A 13,815-nucleotide genomic window follows, 5' to 3' on the forward strand; every position below is an offset into this window, starting at 1 on the left:
TTTCTTTCTTTCTTTCTTTCTTTCTTTCTTTCTTTCTTTCTTTCTTTCTTTTTCTCTTTCTTTCTGTTTCTTTCTCTCTCTCTTTCTCTTTTTTCTCTCTTTCTTTCCTTCCTTCCTTACTCCTCTCTTTCTTCCTTCTTCCCTCTTTCTCCCTTCCTTCCTTTATTTGTTTGTTTGTTTCTTTCCTTAGTACCCTCTCTATATCGCTTATCCTTTAGTGGAAGAAAAAAACCCTTTATGACAAAGAAAAGCATATTCAAGCAAAACAAATTCCCATATTGGCCATGTTTGGAAATATATTTGTCTCGTTCTGCACCTTGAATTCACCTCTATGTCAGGAGATGGGTAAATTATATCATCACCTGTTCTCTGGAATCATGATTGTTCATGAGTGAAATGGGTGAAAGTATTCTCATAAAATGGGAGCAAGAGTCACTAGAATTGAGCCAGGTCCTAACCCCCTCTAAGCCTGAATTTCATTTTCCTGTAAATCACCTGATTTCAGGGAAATCAAGTGGTACCCCTCCCTTCTTTCTTCCTCCTAGATGCTCTTTTAACCACCTGCCTTTGCTCAAAAAGGAAAATAGCTAAAATATGTGTTTGCATTGGGTACTTAGAATGTGAGGCCATACATCCCACCAATGGGAATGGAGCTTCAGATATTAGGGACGGGTTTTGTGGGTTTTAGAATTGCTTGTATAGGGGTACACAACTGTCTGCTTGATCTCTGTGCAGTGCCTCCCTATACCAGCTTGCTCAGGGGTAGGTGATGCCCAGCTCTTGCGAGACTTGACTAGGGAATTAAAGAGCTTCTGTTTTTGCCTTGAGAAACTTCTGTTTGCTTTTTTTGGGGGAGGAGGGGGCTAAGGGTCTTGTATCCCACACAGTCATTACACTGATCAGAGTTCTTACACCTTCCAAAGTAGTTTTTCTTTAAAATGTTGTTGTCCTTGTAGAAATTCTAACCTTTGTTTCTAGAATGGTCTCAAATCCCTCTGTCTCTCACATTCAAAATTCCAACCACAGAAGTCCTGCTTGAAGGTCTCCATCCACAGCCATGTGCTGTCTTCTGCCTCCATGGCTTTGCACACACTGTCTCCCATGACTAATGTTGTCTCTTCTCACTTCTGATTCTCGGTATTATCAACTCCCTTAAATACTTGCCCTTATCCTCCCAATTATTAGTGCTTTCTTCCCCTATTCCATTGAATTTACTTTATAAACATCTTATATTTGTTATCTATTTACTTGTTTATCACCAGTAGGATATCTGTTCCTTGAGGTACTATTTCCCTTTTGCCTTGCTAGTTCTAGCACTGGCAAGATGACTGACACAAAGTAGTACTTAGTAAATAAATATTTCAGATGGAGTTTATCTGTGAGTATGTTCAGCAGGAATTTTGATCTATATCCACAAGGGGTTCCAGAAATCATCTGGTCTAGCCCTCTCATTTTACAGATGAAGAAACTGCGTCCTGAGGGAGTTTAAGTGACTCAAAGTCACACAAGTAGTAAATGCCAGAGGTAGGATTTGAACTCAGGACTTCTGACTCCAAAGCTGAGGCTCTTTCCACTAAGAGCCTTGACTTAGGCTATCCTTTTTTGTTAATAGCTTTATGTAAACACAAAACTTTTCTTTGCTAGAAGAATTTGTGATTTTTCTTCAGTCTGGGGAACTCAAGGTTTGAGAACTCCCCCCACCAACTCAATTCTCAGCCAATCTATGCCTTAGCAGATAACTCCCAAGAAATTAAGTGAGTTGCCTAAACTCACACAGAGAGTATTAGGTAGGATTAAAACCCAGGGCTTCCCGATTCTGATTTCTAAACCACTGTTCTATCTACAGCTCTAGGCTGCCTAGGTGATTTTTATCAATGTAAATAATTTGCATTGATGCTGATAGGATCAATTTAAATGCTACCTTTATCAAGAAACCTTTCCTGATTTCCTTACTCCCTAGTAGGTAAGGGTGGAGCCAAGATGGTGGAGTAAACACAGGGACTTTTCCTGAACCCTCCCAAATCCCCCTCTAAACATCTATAAAATAATGCCTCAAAATGAAGCCCAAGACAATTTAAAAGGTTGGCAAGAAAGGTCTCTCTCAATGTGGTGAGAGTAGAGTCCAATCCAGCATAGACTGGGCTGGGCAAGCCAGAAGTTGACCTTAGGGGCAACTGAATAGGCAGCAGTGGCTTCCAGAGCTCTTAGCCCACAGATATTAAGAGGGTCAGACAACAGGTCAAAAGTAGATTACAGGGGACCCTTTGTTGACTCTGGACACTGTTACATTGCCCATACATGCTTCTGAGTCATAGTCTTGGAGCAAGGAAGAACACTAGCAAAAGCAGGGACCCTGGTCACAGTTCCAGGGCAAAAAAGAGTACTTGTGGTCACTTACAGACCAGAGCACAGGCCAGGAGAGCAGTGACCATATTTCTCCTTAGGTCATAATGTCTTGGAATAACTGAAAACTTATAGACCCTTAGAACTAGTTCTGAAAACAGCACCACAAAGAACATGAAACTTGGGATAGTGCCCCTTCCACCCTGGTAACAGAGTTCAAATTTAAAGTTAAAATTCAAGAAACCAGTTGGAAAAATGAGCTAACTAAAGAAGAAGCTAGCTATATAAAGTTACTATGGTGACAGGAAAGATCAATATACAAACTCAGAAGAAGAAAACAAAGTCAAAACAGTTACATGCAAAGTCTCAAAAAAATTTCAAATTGGTCTCAGGCCAAAAAAAGAAATCTTGGAAGAAATCAAAAAGGATTTTAAAACTCCAATAAGAGTGTTGGAGGAAAAATTGAGAAAACAAATTATAATGATGCCAGAAAATCATGGGAAAAAGTCAACAGTGGGTAAAGGAAGAACAAAAAATTCTAAAGAAAATAACACCTCAAAAAATAAAACAGGGAGAACAGTAAAAGAGACACACAATACATTGGAGAGAAGAACTCCTTAAGAAAAAAAATTGACCAAATTGGCCAAAATATACAAAAATTCTCTGAAGAAAAGAACTCGTTAGAAAGCAGAATTGGACAAGCAGAAAAGGAGGTATAAAACTTAATTAAAGAAAATAATTCCTTAAAAAGTTAAAACTGGGAAAGTGGAAGTTAATGATTTTAAGAGTCATAAAGAAACAATAAAACAAAATTTGAAAAAATAGAAGAAAAATGTGAAACATCTCATTGGGAAAACAACTGACCTGGAGAACAGATCAAAGAGAGATAATTTAAGAATTATTTCAGGTATGAAAGTCATGATTAAAATTAAAAAAGAACCTAGATTAATCTTTCAAGAAATTGTCAAGGAAAACTGCCCTGAAATCCTAGAATCAGAGGGTAAGACAGAAATTCAAAGAAACCACCAATTGCCTCCCGAGATAAATTCCAAAACGAAAGCTCCCAGGAATATTATACCTTAATTCCAGAGCACAGAACAAATCACCTTAATGAAAGGAATTTTTTCTGTAAAACTTGAACTTAGTCAAAAAGTTACAGTCAAAAAGTCAAAGACCTAGAAGACCACAGTTTCCCCACCCCTGTTCTAGGACAAGAAGAAAATATTGCAAGCAGCCAGAAAGAAACAATTCAAATGTCATAGAGCCACAGTCAGGATAACACAAGATTTAGCAGCTTCTACATGAAAGGATCAGAGGCCTTGGAATATGGTATTCCAGAGGACAAAGGAGTTAAGATTACAACCAAAAATCACCTATCCAGCAAAACTGAATATAATTCTTCCTGGGAAAAAATGAATATTCAATGAAATGAAAGACTTTCAAGCCTTAGTTGCCATTATTCCTGCACCATCACTTTTAATTTTATTAAATTAAACATCTTATATTTACTTATCATTGATCATGTTGTGTCTTGCCAGAAAAGTATAAGCTCCTTGATGGCAAGATCTGTCTCATTTTAGTGTTTGTATACCTATGACTGCCTGGCACATTCTATGATTTCTAATCACTTGATCAATTTCTTCATGAATTTTATCTTGTACTCCTGGCATATAGCAGCGCTTAGTACATACTTGTTGACTGATTGAGTAGATATTGGATTTAGAGCTAGAAAGGTCTTTAGACATCATGAAGTGAAACCCCACTCCCTTCTAAAGCTGAGATTTCTTGGCTTGTATACTCTACTCTGTCTGGTCATCCTAAGGAACAAATGTTACAAAGACATCCTACCAAACTATAGCCAGTCTAATTAAAAAATATATATGTAATCAGAAAATTGGATGTTTATAGTTGCAATCATTTTGGATTTGGCAAAAGAAAGTTAAAAATCACTTAGATTATTCCTACTCCTTCTCCTTTCTGGTTTGAAATGTCCTGGCTTACTGCAATATTTTCCATTTATGAAGTTTCTCTGCATATACCATTTTCTTTTTTTAGTCTCTTGAAAAATGATATAAGTGAGTCTCAGGTTTCCATAGCCCAATGCAGGACAGGGTTATGTGACACAATTTCCTCTCTTAGAGATGGATTTTAGAGACTGAGACATCATCTAGGAAAAAAAAGTGTCTGAGGCCAAAGTCTGAGTGATCTGGACCCACCATAAACTGCACCAACAAAAACAGGCCTTGGAGACTGTGGTCATTGCAGGTGCACAGCATATATTTCCTTTAAAAAAATACTGTGTAACTTATCCTTCTCCTCTCTACTTGCTATCTGCAAACATGTGCTATCCATAGACTATCACCACATGTATTTTAAGAACATTTTGCTCTTTTATATTTAAACATTTTAAATTTGCCAAACAATGTTCTTTTTCTCCCTTTAAACTTCCTCTATCCATTGGGAAAAAAAAGAAGGCAAAACCCTTGAAATACATAAACAGTCAAGCAAGGCAAATTCCAACATTGGCTATGTCAAAATGTGCCTCATTCTGCATATTAGGCCATTGCCTCTCTGTCAGGTTGTGGGTCAGATTCTTCCTCATCGGTTCTCTAGGACCATGATTGATTAGCACATTGCTCAGACTTCTTAAGCCTTTCAAAATTGTTGATGTTATTGATTAAATTTTTTCCCCTGGTTCTATTCACTTCATTCCACCTCAGTCCATATATGTCTTCTCACATTTCCCTTAAATTATCTCTTTTTACTTCTTACAGCACAGTAATTTTCCATTACATTCCTATATCATAGCTTTTCCTTTGTGGTAGGCACCCCCTTGGTTTCCAGTTCATTGCCACCACAAATGAGTAGTTATTTGGAGGGCCTACTGAGGCATAGATATTCATAATCTAGTTTTTACTACCCGATTGTAGGGCTTTGGAATGGGCAAAGAGACAGATCACCAGCATATGGTGCTCTGTCTCTTTAAAATGTATTCCATGTTTGGACCTCCTACTCTACTACAGGTCAGTCTCAAGAGGGAGTTTGGGAAAGTTGCTGCTGAGAATCAGTGCTGTTCTAAGGATCTCCTCTTTTGCTAGTCATTACATCCACTCACCCATTTCCTTTTCCATTGGGGGTAGGGGTGAAAAGGTGTACACAGAGATTAGTACTTTCCATCTGGATTGCCTGAGTTTTCCAGTGATAATTATACTTGTTTTGAAGGCTAATTGGTGGGTTCTTTTCAGGATAATAAGCATTGTCTAGAAGACAAATCAAATAAACCTCTTTTTCTCAGACTGGAAATCTTAGTAAGGATTCCTGCTTTTCCTCTATGAGCATGTGAAGATTTAATTTGGTCTTGGTTTATGTTAAGAGCCTGTCTTTGATTTGGCTTGATGAGAATCTTAAAAATGTACACAAACAATTGCTTTGGAGCAGAAGGCAGCAGTCCTGCATGATGCTTGAAATCTCCTCTAGTCTTTTATGAAGGTACTATTACCCTCAGGATAATGCCCTGAAGCCTGTAAAGACTAAAGTGTGACTGAGTGATTTTTCTCACTTGGTACACCCAGAAAATCTGTGACCGCTCTTTGATTTATGACTGGGGACCTAACAGTGGGATGAAGGAACAAGGAATATTTAACAAGGAGAGAAGAGTGAGGCATACATGATTTCTGTCTTTAAGAGTTGCTATCGGGTCAGCAAGGTGGTGCAGTGAGTAAAAGCACCAGCCCCGGACTCAGGAGGACCCAAGTTCGGTTTCAGCCTCAGACACTTAACGCCCACACAAAAACACTAGCCATGTAACCTTGGGCAAGTTACTTAACCCCAATTGCCCTCCAAAACGCAAAAAAATAAAAAAAAATAAAGATTTGCTATCTTTTAGAAGAGGGATTAGACTTGTTCTGCTTAGCTCCAGAGGATATATTTGGGAGGAATGGGTAGATATTACAAAGAGTCAAATGTAAGGGAAAACTGGCTAACCATTTTGTTGTTCATTAATTTATAGTCATGTCTGACTCTTTGTGACCCCATTTTGGATTTTTTGGCAAAGATACTAGAGTGGTTTGCCATTTCTTTCACTAGTTCATATTACTGATGAAGAAACTGAGGCAAACAGGGCTAAGTGACTTGCCCAAGGTCACAAGACTAGTAAGTGTCTGAGGTCAGATTTGAACTCAGAAACATGAGTCTTCTTGACTCCAGGTCTGACATGCTACTCACTATGGTGCCTCCTAGCTGCCTAACCATCAGACCTCTCCAAAAGTGGAATCATATATATGAGTTCCTCATTACTGGAAGTTTTCAAGTCAAGTCAGTCAGCATTTATTAAGTATATGTCCAGTGCCAGGCACTATGAGAAGTACCTCACCTCCATCCCAAACCAAAAAATCCCAGTCCCTGCTCTTAAGAAGCTCATCATCTGCATGCAAGCAGCTAAATGTGTACAAGAAACATACAAGATAGACTAGAGGTAGTTGGTGTAGGGAAGGCATTAGCAATAAAGGGGATCAGGGAAGGCATCTTGTAGAAGGAAGGATTTTAGCTGGGAACTGAAGAAAGCTGGGAAAGTCAGAAGTGGAAGAACATTCTCAATAGCCACAGAGTTCTTCACATACACCATAAGTCACATGTCACACGATGCTGTCATAAAACAGCATTAGAAGGGACATTAGAGTTCACCTATTCTAATCTCATCTTAAGAGAAGGGAACTGAGTCCCAGAGAGACGAAATGACTTATCTAGGGTTGCTGGACTAGTCCCGGGCAGAACTTAGTTCAACCAATGTTTGAAAAATACTGTGGCAGGTCCTAGGGGAAGACACAAAAGTTATGTTTGATATATGGTCCCTGTCCTCATCTAATTTATAGTCTAGTAGAACAAGAATCCATGTCTCCTGACCCATGGCAGATAGGTGGCACAGCAGATAGAGCATCGAGTTCAATTTTTAGATTAAGATACTTGTTAGCTGTATGACCCTGGGTAAGTCACTTAACCATTGTCTCTGTCATTTTCTTATCTGTAAAATGGGAATAATAATAATAACACCTACCTCCCATGTTGTGAGGATCAAAGGAGAAAACAGCTGTAAAGTGCTTAGCATGGTTGGTGCCTGGAGCATAGTAGGCATGTAATAAATACTTGTGCCCTTCCCTTGTTCCCATGGTTATGCCCATAGTAAGTCCTGCCCATGCTTTCTAGATCTCTAGCTTTGGCTCATGGATTGGTGCTTCCTGTATGCTATTTCCTTGATAATTTGCAAATTATCCAAAGGATATAGTAGACTTCTAAGTTGTTGTTTTTCAAATTTTTTTGTTAAGTGGAGAATCACTAGAATTGTTGACCAAGCAGAAGAATTCCATGAATGGCTTTGGTTGTGTGTACTTCAGGCTCCATGGACAGCCTATAGAGCTTTGCCAGTTCTGTAAAGTGCTCTAGGATTCTTTCCCTTTTGCCCAATATCAGCGGCTTTTTTCAGGTTTATTGTCACATCTGCTCTTCTCTGAAGACCCTTGAGGTGATCTTTTCTTTCTTAGTTCTCCCATAGCTTGCCCTACAGTCTGAACCAAATGACTTAGATCCTCACCTGCTGGGGGAACAGGAGCTACCACTGTGATTGTACATTGTTTTGTGCTGTTCTTGGGTTGTTTCACACAGTTCTAGCTTCTCAAGGCAGGACCCTTGCCTCCAAGTTTCTCAGAGAGCACTTCTAGTATTATGAGATCACAGATCTATCCCACAGAGTATTGGAATAGGGCCTTTATGGGAACATGATTCTATATGTCATAGTGGAATGAGCTTTGGCTCTGGAATTGCTACTTATTACCTCTGTGAGCCAGGGTAAGTCACTTCCCTTCTAAAGGGCACAGTTTACTCATCTGTAAAATGAGGTGGTTGGACTAGATGGTTCTTGAAGCATCTTCTGGCCCTAGATCTGAGAGCCTTTGGTCCATGATGCCTCCATGATGCCCATAGAAGACTGATGGAGGAGATGCAGTTGTTTCGTTGCTATTGTTGCTGTTGGTGGTGTGTGTATGTATATGCAGAGGGGTGCCTTTTGAGAAGACCCAACTTTGCCATCCAGACCTACCTGACCTCTATGGATCAATTCAATAAGCATTTATTGAATGCCTATGTTAGCCTCCCTTTTCATCTCTTCTTTCCCCTATTTATCAAGCTGAACTTGCTGCCTTTAATCTTCTTCCAGGTCTTTGGAAGTTGGTGTTCCTTTGATCATTACTAATTTGAAAAACAACTCAACCGTCATGGGATAAATAGGGCCAGGGTTACCTATTGACCAGTACATTCCACAGGGCCCTCAATTTCATACATATAGAACATAGAAAATAGAGAAAGTGGCCCACACCACGCCACTGCCAGCTTGAATGTTATGTCAGAGTGACAGGAGGCAACAAGAAGCAGGAGGTATGAAAACAAAGACTCTCTGGCTTTATGAAGTCTCTGACTAGAACAGAAGTTGGGGGATCACATTCCTGCTGTGTTTGGAAGCACTGAGATGCCTGAACAGCAATCAGCTAGGTATGTAAACTGCCGTTACAGAAGGGTTCTGGGGCTGCCCATGCCATATGCCTTGTAGGCCTCCAATTAACTCTGCTAAATTTTCTTTGAATCTCTCTAATAACAAAGTTGCAACCCATAATTGACAACAATTAGGAGAATCCAGTGTTTTTCTTCCTTGTGGCCAAAGTAAGCCTGATATGCACCTGGATATCTGTAACAGGGGAAAATTCCATAGGTGTGGCTAGCCATGAATGGAGCTGAGCCCACCCAACCAAAGACTGGAAACTCTTGATTTGTCATTGATTTGCTGAGTGGATTTAAGCAAAGGCAGCAACAACTAGAAGAAATTCTTCCTACTCCCTCCCCACATCCAATCTTCCCTTTGTTGGGAGGCAGGTAATATTAGTGCCATTGTTCTCATTTGCAGAGGGGACTAGCCCACCATCCCTGTGCTAGTGGGAGTTGGAGTTTGGACTTGTCTCCTAATCCTTTTACTCCGGGTTTCATTCTCTGTAATTTCGACATCTAATTAAAAACAGTAGCCCAGAAATCTCTATTAGATTCTGGATTGATATTAAATCTCAGAAACTGCATCCAGTTTAACTTGAATGAAGAATTTGATCTCGTTGTTGACAACTTCAGGACAGCAACAAGCATTATGGACCCTACTCGAAGAGCAGTTAGTAGTAATCAACCATGATCAGATAGATACTAATTTATTGTTTTGCATGGTGCTTTACAAACATACATGATGTTGTATAATTAATTGTATATATGATCTATATATGGGTCATATATATGTGACAATAACATTTCTATAATGCCTTACACTTTGCAAAATGCTTAACATATGCTATTTTACTTAATATTCACAACAACCCTGTAGGGTAATTGCTATTATTATCCCCATTTTACAGATGAAGAAATTGAGGCATAGAGTGGTTAAGTGACTTGCCCAGGGTCACACAGCTTGTGTCTGAGGCAATATCTGAACTAAAATTTTCCTGATTTAAAGTCCAATACTCTATACCGCCCCCATAAAATAAACAAATGGACACACATATATATGTGCACATATGGACACATGTATAGACATACACACATTTACATATACCCATACATACATATATATACAAATATCTCTGTATATATAAATCTACACATAGATCTATACAGATCTATACACACATATATGTACACACATGCATGCATAATCTTATATGATACTCAGGACAGCTCTGTGAGGGGTGGGGTTGGTAGTGCAAGCATTATTATTCTCTTTTTTATAGATGGGGAAATCAAAACCAAGAGAAATTAAGGAATTTAAAGTCAATTCAGCCAAATTCAAAGGTTATTCAGCATCTATCATGAATACACTGTGCTAGGTGGTCTTCTGGGAGTCGGCCTTCTGGGGAGAACCAACATGTGCACAAACAAGGAAATACAAGGTCATTTGAAGAGAGAACAAGTAGCTTCCTGAAGGAGGTGGCTCCAGAACTGAGCCTCGACAGAAGATGGAGTCAGATGGAGCTGAAGAGTGAGTGCATTCCAGGCTTGTGCACCTGCATGTTCATGGGAGGCAACATGACAAGGTTGGCAAACAGCATATAGGTTTGACTAGAACAAAAAAGGAAAATATGAAATAAGTCTGGAAAGGTAGAATAAATGATTGGGGAGGACCTTAAAGAACAGACTGGAGAGCTTGTATTTTGTCCTCAAGGGAATTACTGAAGGTTTTTGAGCAAGGGAATAACATGATACATGAAATCTTTACCTTTGGAAGTTTATTTTGGTAGAATTCCTTGGGGGATAGACTGCAAGTACAGATTTCAACTCGGAAGATGTTTCAAAAATCCAGGGGAGAGGCATCTGAGCTATGACAGTGATTGCACAAGTTGAGAGAAGGGGGCAAATAGAAGAGCTGTTGCAAAGTCAGAATCAATGAGACTTCACATGGGAAGAGGGAATTTAGGAGAGGGAGGAGTTGAGGATGATTCAAAAGTTGTGGGATGACAGAAAGTATATGGTGCCCTCAATAGAAATGGGGAAGTCAGTCTGTGAACAAAAATTTATCAAACACTTGATAACTATGTGCCAAACAGTGCCATACTAGGCAGCAGTGAGGCAAAGAAAAAAGATGAAATAGTTTGGGTCCTCAAGAAGTTCATACTCCAATGAAGGAGACGACATATAAATAAATAGGTCCATATAAGATATAACACTTGCCAGCTGTGTGACCATGGGCAAGTCACTTCACCCTGTTTGCCTCAGTTTCCTTATCTGTAAAATGAGCTGGATAAGGAAATGACAAACCACTCTAGTATCTTTGCCAAGAAAACCCCAAATGGGATCCTGAAGAGGCATACCAAGAAACTGGAAATGTGAAGGAGATGCAGGTTTGAGGTGGAGGCAGAGAGAGTGAGCTCCATTTTGGACCGAGTGCATTTGAGGTGCTGACTGGTAAGCAGATCCTGTTCTTGTGACTCCAAGTCCAGCATGCTTTGTCCTGCGTCACAGCCCTCCACTATGTGGTTCCTTTCTGACCTTATATCAGATATTTCTCGTTCATACCCCATGTTCCAGCTAAGTTAAACTACTTGTTTCTTTGGACGTATCCATTCTACCCCTTCCTCGACCCCCACGTCCTCACTTATGCTAGTCGGCAGAGCCCTTCCTCTCTGTCCTTCAAGGCACAGCCCCAATACCACCTTCACTGGGAAGCCTTCCCTTATCCTCACTCTCCAGCCAGAATCTCTGGCTCTATACTCCCACAGTGCTTTGCTTCTATCTGTCCTAAAGTGTTTAGTATACTCTTAACTGCACAATAGCTCTCATCATTCCTAGTAAGCTCCTTGAAGGCAGGGATCATGTCTTTTTCATCTTTGTATTCCTTAAAATGCCTGCCTTAGTGCCATTTACATAGAAGGTGCTAAATGTATATTTTTCTGGTGAACTGTATCAAATTTGGCATAGCTAGGTGGTGCAGTGGATAGATCACTGGGCCTGGAGTCAGGAAGATCTGAGTTCAAATATGGCCTCAGACACTTGTTAGCTGTGTGACCCAGGGCAAGTCACTTAACAATTTGCTTCCATTTCTCATCTGTAAAATGGAGACACACTGGAGAAGGAAATGGCAAACCACCCCAATACTTTTGAGAAGAAAACTCCATGGACAAATTCTATGGGGTCACATAGAGTCAGACACAACTCAACAACATGAAATTAATGTATTTTATATGTACCCGGACAAGAAGTGCTCTATTTGTCAGTAATGAGCAGAATAATGTATTGTTCTCTCTGTTATTTGCTTATAAAGGCACCCTACTAACCTGCCATCAATCCATCAATCAGCAAGCATTTATTGATCACCTATTATATACCATGCTGTAGGGATACAAAGACAAAAGTTCAATAGTCCTTGTCTTCAAGGAGCTTACGTTTTATCAGTAGTAATAATATATATGTATCTAGGTATGTGTAAAGCATCTACAAGTTCTACAAGTTATTATTATTTTTAAGAGTATGTTGGGGGCAGCTAGGTGGCACAGAGAATAGAGCACCAGCCCTGAAGTCAGGAGGACCTGGGTTCAAATCCAGTCTCAGATACTTGACACTTAACTAGCTGTGTGACCTTGAGCAAGTCATTTAACCCCAATTGCCTTACTTTCCCCCTTCAAAAAAAATAGTATGTTGGCTTAGGGGAGGAGGATCAGGAAAGGTCTTATGCAGAAGGTGTCTCTTTATCTGAATCTGGAAGGAAATTAGAGAGTATAGGAGGGGGAGGTGAGGAGGAAGTTCATTTCAGGCATGAGGCACAGCTAGATCATAGGAATGGAGATGGGAGATATGGAGGATTGTGTATGAGACACAGCAGGAATGCCAAGAGGGTAGTCCTGGGGTCCGTCTGCCCAGGGGGACTTGCTGCCTAGCTTCCTACCCTTACTCCCCTTGCTAGCCTAACTGCCCTCTCACCTGGTCTTCCTTGGGCCTCAGTACCTTTTGCTCAAAGGAAGGAACGAATCAATAACTGAATGCTGATTCTAGCTGCCTATTGTGATATTTGCTTATTGCACAATGTAAGAAGCATCTCCCTTCCAAACCTTGCTGAAATTGTTGGTTCCAGTCACATTCTCCATTTCACTAGAACTCTGCCAGGAAGTTTAGGGGCGAGGAGGGAACGATCAAATGTAGCAACCATTAGTGCACACTGCAGCCTCTGAACAGCTGGAGTATGTGAACAAACAAGTCAAGCTGAATCTCCAGAAACACATCCATCACATCCCAATGGCAGCTTCTTGGGAAGGGTAAGGGGGAAAGCTTGAAAAATGGCCAGGGACTGCAAGGAGAAGATAGATACTAGAGGGGCCAGATGTTCCAAACCACAGGCCCAAGACCTGACAGCCCCACTGTGGGAGTGTGGAGAGCTGCTATTCCCTGGGGTCTGTTTGGAAGTTTAAAAAACTACCGAAACGATTGGTCTAGGACCTTGCTGGGAGGGGTGGGGCAACAGTCACTCCACAAAGCTTAGGACTTTCCTCAACCGTGGTAAGTGCTGTCTCTTGCATACACTTTAAAGCACACTTATCAAGTTTCTTCTCATGTAACCCTTTCTGGAAGAAAAATTTCTAGTGTAATCTAGGCCAAGTCCCCAAAGTTGTCCCCTTTATAGCTTTTTGACTCTCCATCTTCATTGCTTTCTTCTGCTTTTCTTCTGGTGAGCATCTAGGGTCCAAAATGGACCAAGATTATGGATCCTGATTTTGGGAGTGATCATTAAGTATGGTGACTTGGAGAGCTACCTGAATAGCATTCTCCTAATGTCCAGAGGGAACGTAGAAGGTCTTCCTCATTGTGAGGGGGAAAGGTAGACGGTAATGTGAAATTAGCAAGGTCTCCTAATTCTGTTGTCTTGTTCCCTCCTGAGAGCTAGCAAGGTGTAATGGAAAGAGT

Source organism: Petaurus breviceps, unplaced genomic scaffold, assembly GCF_028583685.1.
Source record: "Petaurus breviceps papuanus isolate PSGF00001 unplaced genomic scaffold, PetGlider_PUasm1.0 175, whole genome shotgun sequence".
Lineage (NCBI taxonomy): Eukaryota > Metazoa > Chordata > Mammalia > Diprotodontia > Petauridae > Petaurus > Petaurus breviceps.